General features: G+C 45.0%; 1 pseudogene; it reads right to left on the minus strand.

The window, feature by feature from the left end:
- The window catches only part of LOC123485567, a 29,667-nt pseudogene extending 28,778 nt beyond the window's left edge, over positions 1-889 (minus strand).
- Positions 890-13,039: the final 12,150 nt, after the last annotated feature.

Genomic DNA, 13,039 nt, shown 5'->3' on the forward strand with positions numbered 1-13,039 from the left:
TTCAGTCTGTATTCTTGATGATATTTCAAAGAAAGAAAATATTGTTTTGTTCATCTTGACAAAACTAATAGCTTAAAGAAACTTTAAAAAATGACAGATGCATTTAGATAGGCTAATTGTTCATGCATGGCTACATGGCCTATCTAAACTATTTCAGTTTGTTGAGAACGTTTTTAAGTAATCACATTTTTTACACTAAATGTTTAATTGATTTATTTGTATGTCATATATCAAATAAGAATGCAAAATATTATGAAATGTTGAAAAGGACAGATATCAACAAACTAAACCAAAAGCGAACATTCTCTACATACTTTTCATATCTGTAAAGACTGATATTGCATACACAAAAAACATTTGTGAAATGTCGTCCATGTTCTTGTTACCAAACTTACATCATGTTTTTTTTGTAAATCTTTTAAGTTGATGTGTAACAACTTGGTTATAGCCTACATTAAACACTGGACCCCCAAAGATGGATGCGGCGTTTACGAAATGCAGAATATCAAAACACGTCATAATAGTTGGGTAAAATGAATTATGTGATGAAGTTTGCAGTCTGCAGTCTATAGTTATTTAGACAAAATGAAAATGCAAGTGTTTATTGTACTCACAAACGTTCAAATGCTGAATAGTAGGCTAGCATGTAGCAGGGGTATATATAACAACTTATAGCTCTACCAAAGGGCTGAAACACCCTCTTATTGCATAGCTGCCTGCTTGTTGTGCCATACAAATGGAAAATTGCGCACAGTAATCAGCCACGTCTCAATTGTAGCTTTATTGCCATTGCTAAAAGTTCTGTCAATACGCACCCGTTGCGCCATCGGCCTGTCACTCTAGCCGATTCCAATCGGACTCTAAACGTCTTCTACGAGGCCAGGGCTGGGGAAAATAAACACCTAACTCCAAATGCAAGATTAAAATCTGTGCTCGTCTCTCCAGAGAGGATGGTTGCCAGATCGTCAGCATAAATCCAGCAAGACAAAAACACCACAATCCAGTATAGAGCTCCTTCGCTTTCTCCTGGAGACCGTTCATAAACAAGCGACACTAGGCTACGACTTCACGCTTGCGACTGGTATAATAAAATGCCCCTTACATGAAAAAAAACATTGAGACTCTAGTCTCGCTCAACAAGCAAGCTGTCAATCAATATCGAGGTTGTCAAGTTGCTTAATTAATGATGACTCGTCGCGCTCTTCCCTCACTTGGAATGCTTCAGATATTCATGTAGAGATGTTCAAAAACAGTCCCCATCGTCTCCTCGATCACTTGCAACTCCAGTGAAGGGTTTCTTTGATGCAATACCATCCAAGTGGAGATCTGAAGAAGGAGGGGTGATATTTTCTGACTTAGTTTTTCTTAAAGGAGCCGTCGTCTATCCGTCCGCGTTTTGGTGGATCCGGATGTGCAGTGTGAATGCCGTGCTTGGGTCTCCAAATGCGCGCGCGTGTGTGTGTGTTGTTGCAGGGCGCATAACGCAGAGAGGGTAGCTTGGACCAATTTGTGCAAACCCGGAAGTAGTGGTGGCCATAACTGGTCACATATTGGCATGGGCCACATCAAGTGGAGAAACCGGTGGGGGCGTTTGAGAACTGTAAAAATAGCATATTCAATCGCATATATGGTTGCATTATCTGGTGCTCAGCTGTAAGATTTGTTGTGGCAATGACGAGCATGCCTTAAGTTTATTTAAAGAATACATATAAATATTAACAAAAGATGGGCTATAAATAAGCAAATAACTAACCATGAATAGAAACAGCTGTCAATTTTTCCCCAACATAAAAGTAGTCTAACAAATAAGCAATTAACTTTTTTTTCAGGTTTATAATAGCACTCTAAAACATGTATTTTATTGGAGGTTGAGTGTAAGAATCTGACACTCCTTCACAGAATTGATTGACAGACCTTTTGTCCAATATGACAGTAGAAGTGGGAAGAGAATGGGCGCAATTAAGCGGACGTCAAGCCACAGGCCTCTGTTCTCTAATACAAAAATGGATGGTTTGGTGCATTGGGGACATGGACAGCATTGTGTAATGAGAGCTTGCAAATAGATGACTAACTGTACTTGTATGTGTAAAAAGAAAGTCACTGAACTATAGCCTATCAAGTTCAGTTTACTAGCTACTGAACTATAGCCTATCAAGTTCAGTTTACTAGCTATTGGGGATTAAATCTCCCTCACCAAGCATGCATAAAATTACGAATTTCTTTAATCACTGTAATTACGTTGTAGTTAGTCTACAGTTTAGTGTGTAAACCCTTTAACTTTTGAGTCCGTATCCAACAAAGTATTAATGTTATCAGGTCAACTTTAAATGAAGATTGGAGGAGCAGTGATTTAAATATGGCATGAAAGTCGTTTAGAGTTTGTCCAAACTGTTATCCAAAGACGCATAGCCTTGCCAAGCTTCAAACTGGTAGGCTGGTCGTGGTTGCCTTCAAAATACGTTAGCTTTACCCAGAGAGAGTGGCTACCTTCTCCATAGAAATAAATGTGGCCTTATCTCTCTCTCTCTCTCCTATGAGTAGATTCAATCTTACCAACCTCTTAAATACTTGGAATATGTGACGTTGTTTTCATTGGATTGAGGTTAAGGAAATATCTAAATAATTTAACCTCAATAATTGTTGATATTTCAAATAGTGTAAACCTCGGTGGTAGGCTATTAAAGCTGCTTTCAGATTATAACATACATTTGATTAAATGAAGCATAGTTGCAGGACGTGCAGGCAGGAAAAACCGCTTTGAAACCAAACTTTTGATTTATTCTGTAATTGGTTGTATGAAGAAGCTATCCAATGAGGTCCTTATAATGACATATATTTGTTGAAGGTACTATGACTAGGTATCCCCCTTTCCTTTCCTTTCCTTTCATGTATTTTTCTGTCAATCTTAGACTAAACTCTGAAAGTTATGGAAGGACTTGTAAGAGGCAATTAACGTTTATTTTAGTTTTGAAATCGTCAAATCAATAATTAGTATTATTTGGAATGAAAATTAATTAATCAATTTGTAACGTGAATTAACGAATATTTGTGTCTATGGGCTACTTTTACAGACTTTATTAACACTCCTAACATGTTTTGAACTTTACTCAAACCACAATCCACAATCCACATGGTTATTCATGTCTAGACTAACCAAAACGTGAATTGGCTCATTTGGAAGAACCACATTTGTATTGTGGTCAAGAAAACACATAGCTGTAGATACAGTGTAAGTTAACATCCTTTACTGCCGACATTTGACAGTTTGTTTAAAAAGCTCCCTCTCTCTGAATAGCTCATCAAATGTTTGCTGAACAAACTCACATTTTCTATTGAGTGACCAGATTTTCTTTTGAAAACCATTCAAATGTTTTTACACATAGGCCAAAATTATCGTACATTTCACAGAAAACACAAACGTAACCTATGGAATAGCCTTTCACAGCTGAAAGTAACACGGGAAATACATTTAACAGGAACTGGTATTGTCCCCCTTTTACATGAGTCCATTCTTAATAATGTGATAGAAAATGTGTAATTTGTATATCTCATGACACTGATAGTAATCTGTTTTCAACATTACTGTAATCAAATGAAGCAATCTGTTACATCACAGGTCTAGCTGATTTAGGCATGCATAGCCTACCATGAAATATCTTCTGCGACCAAGATATGGGTTAACAAGTCATCACTGTTTTTCACTGACGCTGTTTGGGTATGCAGTTTGTTTGGTCGTTTACTGGACCATTTGCGCCATCTAGTTTTAGGCAAGCGCAAGTTCAATTAAGATGTGTTTGAGTTGTGGTATTTATTGTAATAGGTCTGCTATAGAGTTGTTGTAGCCACTTTGCGACAGAAAATAAACATTTCACTTTATATAAACGTATTTTATGCAGACAAAACGTATAGCAAAAGACACCTGTTACACCTGAGTTCCACAGATAGTTAGGCCTACATGGAATTGCATTGGTGGAAAAAAAGTACCCAATTGTCATCCTTGAGGTAAAAGTAAAGATACCTTAATAGGAAATGACTCAAGTAAAAAGTGAAAGACACCCAGTAACATACTACTTGTGTAAAAGTCTAAAAGTATTTGGTTTTAAATATACTTAAGTATCAAAAGTGAATGTAATTGCTCCCGAGTGGCGCAGCCGTCTAAGGCACTGCATCTCAGTGCTTGAGGCGTCACTACAGACCCCCTGGTTCGATTCCAGGCTGTATCACAACCGGCCGTGATTGAGAGTCCCATAGGGCGGCGAACAATTGGCCCAGCGTCGTCCGGGTTTGGCCGGTGTAGGCCGTCATTGTAAATAAGAATTTGTTCTTAACTGACTTGCCTAGTTAAATAACGGTAAAAACATGTAATTGCAAAAATGTACTTATGTATCAAAAGTAAAATAATAAATAATTTAAAATTCCGTATATTAAGCAAACCAGATGGCACAATTGTTTGTGTTTTTTAAATGTATGGATAGCCAGGGCACACTCCAACACTCAGACATCATTCAGAAACAAAGCATTTGTGTTTAGTGAGTCGCCAGATCTGAGGCAGTAGAGATGACCAGGGATGCGTGTGAATTGTTCCATTTCTGTCCTGCTAAGCATTCAAAATGTAACGAATACTTTTTGGGTGTCAAGGAAAAAATGTATGAAGTAAAAAAGTACATCATTTTCTTTAGGAATGTAGTGAAGTAAAAGTAATCAAAAATATAAATAAGTAGTACTTAAGTAGTACTTTAAAGTACTTTTCCTTAAGTACTTTACACCACTGTGGAATTGAAATATCTTGATGTGATGGTATGGAACTACACAGTAACTAAACTATTAAATCATTTGAAACAAAATTTGGCAAGTTCCCTTTCAAAACAATTACATTATATTTTATATTTCTGCTGTCACCATGTACAGCTGTTGTGTAACTACATAAGATTTTACATGGCGTAAGAGCAACTTGTAAAGTGTTTTTGAGGACCCATCAAAACTGTTAAACTTTCCTCCTTCCTAAAGTTTGCGACTAAAGTAGAAATGTCTCTGTCCGTTTTATGAGCTATGCATTTTATACATGCATTAATTCCATTTACCACAGCATATCCTATCTCTGGTCCAAAATAATAACTTAAACTAATGGTTGGTCTCTGAACATTTGAAAGAAAAATATGATTTCACAAATAGATTCATAGTCATCATACATAGTCAAGACCTAAACTGAATAGTTTTCACATTGACTGTTCTCTGATCAAAGTTGTTACACTATAGGGAACAAAACTGCATCATCAGAGCTAAATACAGGGGACCTCAAGCAACAACACAGCATATATGTTTCATTCTGCAATATGTCACACTATTATTAATTTATGGGAGACAGATAAGTGCCAATATTATGTACAGTGGGGGAAAAAAGTATTTAGTCAGCCACCAATTGTGCAAGTTCTCCCACTTAAAAAAGATGAGAGGCCTGTAATTTTCATCATAGGTACACGTCAACTATGACAGACAAAATGAGACGAAAAAAAATCCAGAAAATCACATTGTAGGATTTTTAATGAATTTATTTGCAAATTATGGTGGAAAATAAGTATTTGGTCAATAACAAAAGTTTCTCAATACTTTGTTATATACCCTTTGTTGCAACGACACAAGTCAAACGTTTTCTGTAAGTCTTCACAAGGTTTTCACACACACTGTTGCTGGTATTTTGGCCCATTCCTCCATGCAGATCTCCTCTAGAGCAGTGATGTTTTGGGGCTGTCGCTGGGCAACACAGACTTTCAACTCCCTCCAAAGATTTTCTATGGGGTTGAGATCTGGAGACTGGCTAGGCCACTCCAGGACCTTGAAATGCTTCTTACGAAGCCACTCCTTCGTTGCCCGGGCGGTGTGTTTGGGATCATTGTTATGCTGAAAGACCCAGCCACGTTTCATCTTCAATGCTCTTGCTGATGGAAGGAGTTTTTCACTCAAAAGCTCACGATACATGGCCCCATTCATTCTTTCCTTTACATGGATCAGTCGTCCTGGTCCCTTTGCAGAAAAACAGCCCCAAAGCATGATGTTTCCACCCCCATGCTTCACAGTAGGTATGGTGTTCTTTGGATGCAACTCAGCATTCTTTGTCCTCCAAACACGACGAGTTGAGTTTTTACCAAAAAGTTCTATTTTGGTTTCATCTAACCATATGACATTCTCCCAATCCTCTTCTGGATCATCCAAACGCACTCTAGCAAACTTCAGACGGGCCTGGACATGTACTGGCTTAAGCAGGGGGACACGTCTGGCACTGCAGGATTTGAGTCCCTGGCGGGCGTAGTGTTACTGATGGTAGGCTTTGTTACTTTGGTCCCAGCTCTCTGCAGGTCATTCACTAGGGTACCCCGTGTAGTTCTGGGATTTTTGCTCACCGTTCTTGTGATCATTTTTGACCCCACGGGGGTGAGATCTTGCGTGGAGCCCCCAGATCGAGGGAGATTATCAGTGGTCTTGTATGTCTTCCATTTCCTAATAATTGCTCCCCACAGTTGATTTCTTCAAACCAAGCTGCTTACCTATTGCAGATTCAGTCTTCCCAGCCTGGTGCAGGTCTACAATTTGTTTCTGGTGTCCTTTGACAGCTCTTTGGTCTTGCGCCATAGTGGAGTTTGGAGTGTGACTGTTTGAGGTTGTGGACAGGTGTCTTTTATACTGATAACAAGTTCAAACAGGTGCCATTAATACAGGTAACGAGTGGAGGACAGAGGAGCTCTTAAAGAAGAAGTTACAGGTCTGTGAGAGCCAGAAATCTTGCTTGTTTGTAGGTGACCAAATACTTATTTTTCCACCATAATTGCAAATAAATTCATTAAAAATCCTACAATGTGATTTTCTGGAATTTTTTTCTCTCAATTTGTCTGTCATAGTTGACGTGTACCTATGATGAAAATTACAGGCCCTCTCTCATCTTTTTTAAGTGGGAGAACTTGCACAATTGGTGGCTGACTAAATTATTTTTTCCCCCACTGTACATGATCAGAATACACAATCCTCAAATGTACATAGTCACAATCCACAGACAGATACAATTTGCCTTGTACTCATACAGTATTATTAATGTGATTGACTTTACATCCTCGACCCCTCACCACCACCCAAATATGAGCCCCCAAGGGGTGGATAATGACGGTAGGGATATTCTGGGGACAAGGGGGAAGTTTGCAATGTCACTCCTGTTGTTATTCTTATTACAACATGGGGATGCCTTTCAAATGGCACCTATTCTCTATGTAGTGCACAACTTTTTTTTACCAGATCCCTATGGTCAAAAGTAGTGCACTACATAGGGAATAGGGTGCCATTTTGGATGCAAACCGTGGGACAATTCAGATTGTACAATTCAGATTGCCCTGGAATGTGAAAAGAGCAAGTTAAGGGCCACAGAAAAAGGTCATGGCCGCAATTATCTCTGGCCTCGGCCTGACAGAGACAGCTGAGTAGGCCTGGTATTCTTCCTGTTGCCGCTTGTTGTTGCTGTTTTGGGAGCCAAATGGACAATGTTTCTTAACCCCCATGGGCCCACTTGGTAGCTATTCTCGTACTTTTAAAGAATTGTAAAAATGTGGAAAGATACGAATAGGCTACCCAGAAAAGGCTTCTGCTGAGGATGAACCTGAATGGGGCCAATTTGTGCATGATTTATTAGGAAACATAGTGTGCACACACAGACAAACACACACATACAGTTGAAGTCGGAAGTTTACATACACTTAGGTTGGAGTCATTAACATTCGTATTTCAACCACTCCACAAATTTCTTGTTAACAAACTATAGTTTTGGCAAGTCGGTTAGGACATCTACTTTGTGCATGACACAAGTAATTATTCCAACAATTGTTTACAGACAGATCATTTCATTTATAACTCACTGTGTCACAATTCCAGTGGGTCAGAAGTTTACATACACTAAGTTGACTGTGCCTTTAAACAACTTGGACAATTCCAGAAAATGATGTCATGGCTTTAGAAGCTTCTGATAGGCTAATTGACATATTTGAGTCAATTGGAGGGTGTACCTGTGGATGTATTTCAAGGCCTACCTTCAAACTCAGTGCCTCTTTGCTTGACATCATGGGAAAATCAAAATAAATCAGCCAAGACCTCAGAAAAAAATGGTAGACCTCCACAAGTCTGGTTCATCCTTGGGAGTAATTTCCAAACGCCTGAAGGTACCACATTCATCTGTACAAACAATAGTATGCAAGTATAAACACCAATGGACCACGCAGCCGTCATACCGCTCAGGAAGGAGACGCATTCTGTCTCCTAGAGATGAACGTACTTTGGTGCGAAAAGTGCAAATCAATCCCAGAACAACAGCAAAGAACCTTGAGAAGATGCTGGAGGAAACAGATACAAAAGTATCTATATCCACAGTAAAACGAGTCCTATATCGACCGCCATAAAAAAGCCAGACTACGGTTTGCAACTGCACATGGGGACAAAGATCGAACTTTTTGGAGAAATGTCCTCTGGTCTTGTCCACCCGGTTTGGCGAAGGCTACCTCTCTTGTCACGGTTAACTAAGCCAGAACCCAGAAGCAGACCAGGACAAGGTACGTAGATACAAAGGTGAGTGTTTATTACTAGATTCCGAGTGAGGCTGAATAATCCAGGGAACAGAGCGGGTGGCGTGGATGGGTTGTTGAGGGTGCAGTGGTTGGTCGGTACTGGCTCGGCAGCCGCCGACCATCAGGCAGAGGTTGGGTGAAGGTTCGGGTGAGAGACTGCAGACAGAACAAAACGGAGGTCGTACACAGCAAGTCAAAAAAGGTGCAAAACAACAAAACTAACACTACTGGCTCAGAGACTGATACGCTAACAAACATACTGTTCATGGCTAACGATCCGGCAGGAACTGGATGTTGGGCCAGAGACCTAAGAAGGGTGATGATCAGGACCAGGTGTGCAGATTGCTGATGGGATGCAGGTGCGGAAAACCAGAGCGCTCCCGGAGCGTTCCCGAACCCTCGGGAAACTGGAGATTCACGAGCAGGAACACTAGTCACCAGACAGGACCCGACTCAGACCGCCGGGATCGTCACAGTACCCCCCTCCGACGACGCCACCGGGCGGACTCCCCGGAGCGCCAGGATGAGGCGGTAGAAGTCACTGATGAGGTCTGCATCTAGGACCTGTCGCCGCGAATCCAACTCCTCTCTTCAGGGCCATACCCCTCCCAGTCCACGAGATACTGGAAACCCCGGCCCCGCCGTCTGGAATCCATGATGCGACGCACCGTGTAGCAGGACCACCTCCGATCATCCGAGGAAGAGGAGGAGGAGGCGGAGGAGGCAACAGAGGACTGAGGAAGACAGGCTTGAGGCAGGAGACATGAAAGGTGGGATGGACTCTGAGCGTCTCGGTAGTTTGAGTCGAACCGCCACTGGATTGATCACCTTCTCCACCACAAACGGACCAATGAACTTGGTAACAACTTCCTAGACTCAGTCCGTAGCGGAAGATCCCGTGTGGCCAACCAAACCCTATCTCCGATGGTATAGGTGGGAGGCGGGAATCCGGCGACGTTTGCCTGGAGCTGATACCGGTCCGAGCTCTAGGAGTGCCTTTCTGGCCCGATGCCGGGTCGGTGTGCAACGCGAATATGGGCCTGAACAGAAGGCACTGAGAGCTCCTTCTCCTGAGAAGGAACAGGGGAGTTGGTAGCCATACAGGCACTGGAGGGGAGACATCCCAGTGGCAGATGTAGGAAGAGTATTGTGGGCATACTCAGCCCAAGGCAGCTGGGGGACCCAGGAGGTGGGGTTGGAAGAGACCAGACAGCGTAGCGTTGATTCCATCTTCTGGTTGGCTCTCTCCGCCTGACCATTGGATTGGGGGTGAAAACCAGATGTGAGACTGACAGTAGCTCCAATGGCCAAACAGAAGGACTTCCAGACAGCAGAGGTAAACTGAGGGCCACGCAGTCGGAAGCTTGATATCACTGGGCAAACCGTGGACCCTGAAAGCCTCCTAACCAGGATCTCGGACGTCTCCGAGGCAGAGGAAGCTTAGCAATTGGCACAAAGTGGGCGAACTTGCTGAATCTGTCCACGATAGTCAGAGCGACCGTGTTTCCCCCTCAGAAGCGGGCAACCCCGTGGGCGAAGTCCAGGGCCAGATGCGACCATGGTCGCCGGGGAATAGGAAGGGGGTGAAGTAGTCCAGAGCTGGGCGATTGGTACTCTTATTCTGCGCACACACTGGACAGGCAGCAACAAAACCCCAAGTATCCTCGGCCACGGCGGGCCACCAAAAAGCGTCTGCGAAGAAGCGCCATTGTCGAGCCACGCCAGGCCTGACAAGCCATCTTGCTGGCGTGGGACCATTTGAGGACAGCAGGGACGAACCGACTCAGGCACAAACAACCGACCCGGGTGGACCGTTACCGGGACCGGGCTGAGTCGAAGGGCCGCCAGCACCTCCTCCTCAATCTCCACATAACTGCTCCCCACGGCGCGGTTCCGGGGGAGGATTGTCTCGATCTTGGACCCACTCTCCTCCGTCTTGGAGAACATCCGGGACAAGGCGTCCGCCTTGCCGTTCTTAGATCCAGGTCGGAGCGTCAGGGCAAACTTGAATCGTCCGAAAAACAACGCCCACCTGGCCTGCCGGGGGTTGGGGCGTTTGCGATTGCCGTAAGCAAGATTCTTGTGGTCAGTCCAGACAATAAGCGGTTTGCTCCGCCCCCTCCAACCAGTGGCGCCACTCCTCCAAGGCAAGTTTCACCGCGAGAAGCTCCCGGTTACCCCCATCGTAATTCCTCTCCGCGGCGAAAGGCGGCGAGTAGTAGGCGCAGGGATGGAGTTTACTGTCCGTGGAGCATCGCTGCGACAGGATGGCGCCAACTCCCACATCAGGCGCGTCCACTTCAGCGGCGAACTGGCGGGCGTGTCCGGTTGAGAGAGAATCGGTGCGTTGGTGAATCGCCTCTTCAAATCCAAAAGCGCTCGATCCGCCTCCGGATTCCACTTGAAGGTCCTGATGCTGGAAGTCAAGGCAGTTAGCGGCGGCCACACGGCTGTAATCCCGGATGAATCTGCGGTAGAAGTCGCAAAACCCAAAAATCTCTGGAGCTGCAATCTCGTACCCGGGCTGGGCCCATTCCAGAACCGCTCTAACCTTCTCCTGGTCCATCCTAATCTCTCCCCTGGAGATGATGTACCCGAGAAAGGATGTCGTGTGGGCGTGAAACTCGCACTTCTCGGCCTTCACAAACAGGCGATTCTCCAACAATCGCTGCAGAACCTGCCGGACATGCTGGGCGTGGTGGGAAGGTTCCTCGAGAAATCAGAATCATCCCAGGAAAAAACAAAAGAACCATCATATCTCCCGGCGTCGTTCACCATACTCTGGAATACCGCTGGAGCATTGGTCAGTCCAAAGCGGCATCACTGATCTCGAGTGACCCATCGGTGTGGTGAAACCCGTCAACCACTCGTCCCCCTCTCTGATCCGGACCAGGTGATACGCATTGCGTAGGTCTAGCTTGGTGAACACCGTAGCACCCTGTAAGGAGTCGAAGGCAGAACTCATCAAGGGCAGGGGATACTTGTTCTTGACCGTGATGTCATTCAACCCCCGATAATCAATAACGGTCGAAGAGAGCCATCCTTCTTACCCACAAAGAAGAATCCTGCCCCCCAGGGGTGATGACGAGGACGAACGAGACCAGCAGCTAGGGACTCCTTGATGTGGTCTCCACGCCTCACGTTCAGGTCGGGAGATACTGTATAACCTTCCCTTGGGGGTAGACAGCTCCAGGGACCAGGTTGATGGCACAATCATATGGTCGGTGGGGAGGGAGTGACAGAGCCTTCTGCTTACTGAAAACTTCCCCCAAATCGTGATATGTCTCGGGAACCAGGGACAAATCTGGGGGTTTAGCCTCAATCACCTGACTGGGAACCGAATGGGGGCAGGCAGTCTTGAGACAGTTAGCATGACAATCAAGGCTCCAACTTCGTTACCTTGCCCGTCACCCAATCGAGCGTGGGGTTGTGTTCCTTCAGCCAGGGGTATCCAAGACCAGAGGAACATGGGAAGGCGGCAGAATGAAGAATGAAATCATCTCAGAATGATTCCCCGACAACCGCATCTTAACCGGTTCAGTCCTCATCGTGATACGTGCCAGACTACTGCCGTTCAGAGTGGTGGCTTCAATGGCTTCCGGCAATTGCTCCTTGGAAAGCCCCAGCTGTTCCACCAACTTCGGCATCAAGAAAGCTTCCGTCGGCACCTGAATCGATAAAAGCGTTAAGCGCTAAGCTCTGATTCCTGTTCACCAGGGTAGCCGGGAAGCGGGGTCTGACAGAGGTACTGAGAGGTTGAAACTGGCTCGCTAAAAGTCCTCCCAACTTTAGCGAGCCGGGCAGGTTGGCGACCGCCGGGAACAAGTGGAGATGTAATGTCCCGAGCTACCACAGTAGAGGCAGCAGTTGGTCTTCGTCTATGTTGGCGGCTCCTCCTTGGTTAACCCGTGCCGCCCCACTTGCATGGGTTCAGAATCGGGAGAGAAGACCTCTCCCACTAATCCATTGTGGTGGAGAATGATCGGCGTGTTCTGGTCCACCACCCGACCCGACTGGGAACTGAGAAGCTGATCGATTGGCGGACCCCATTGCTTCTCCTCCTTCGCTCTCGGACTCGATTATCCACCCGAATAACAAAGCTACCAAGCTGTCCAGGTCACTAGGCTCCGGATAGGAGATCAACTCATCCTTGGGCTGCTCCGACAGACCCTGGTAAAGGCCGCTTGCAGAGACTCCTCGTTCCACCCACTCTCCACAGCCAACGTCTTGAACTCGATCACGAAGTCGGCCACGCTGCGGGTTCCTTGGAAGCGAAAACAGGCGCCCTGGCTGCGTCCCTCCCTCGGCGGAATGGTCGAAGAGCTTCCTCATCTCGGCCGTGAACCCCTGGTATGAAGCCATGCAGGGATCTGCTCGTTCCCAAGCGGCTGAAGCCCACTCCAGCGCTCGACCACGCAGCAACTCCAATCACAAAGGCTATC

Source organism: Coregonus clupeaformis, unplaced genomic scaffold (genome assembly GCF_020615455.1).
Source record: "Coregonus clupeaformis isolate EN_2021a unplaced genomic scaffold, ASM2061545v1 scaf0739, whole genome shotgun sequence".
Lineage (NCBI taxonomy): Eukaryota > Metazoa > Chordata > Actinopteri > Salmoniformes > Salmonidae > Coregonus > Coregonus clupeaformis.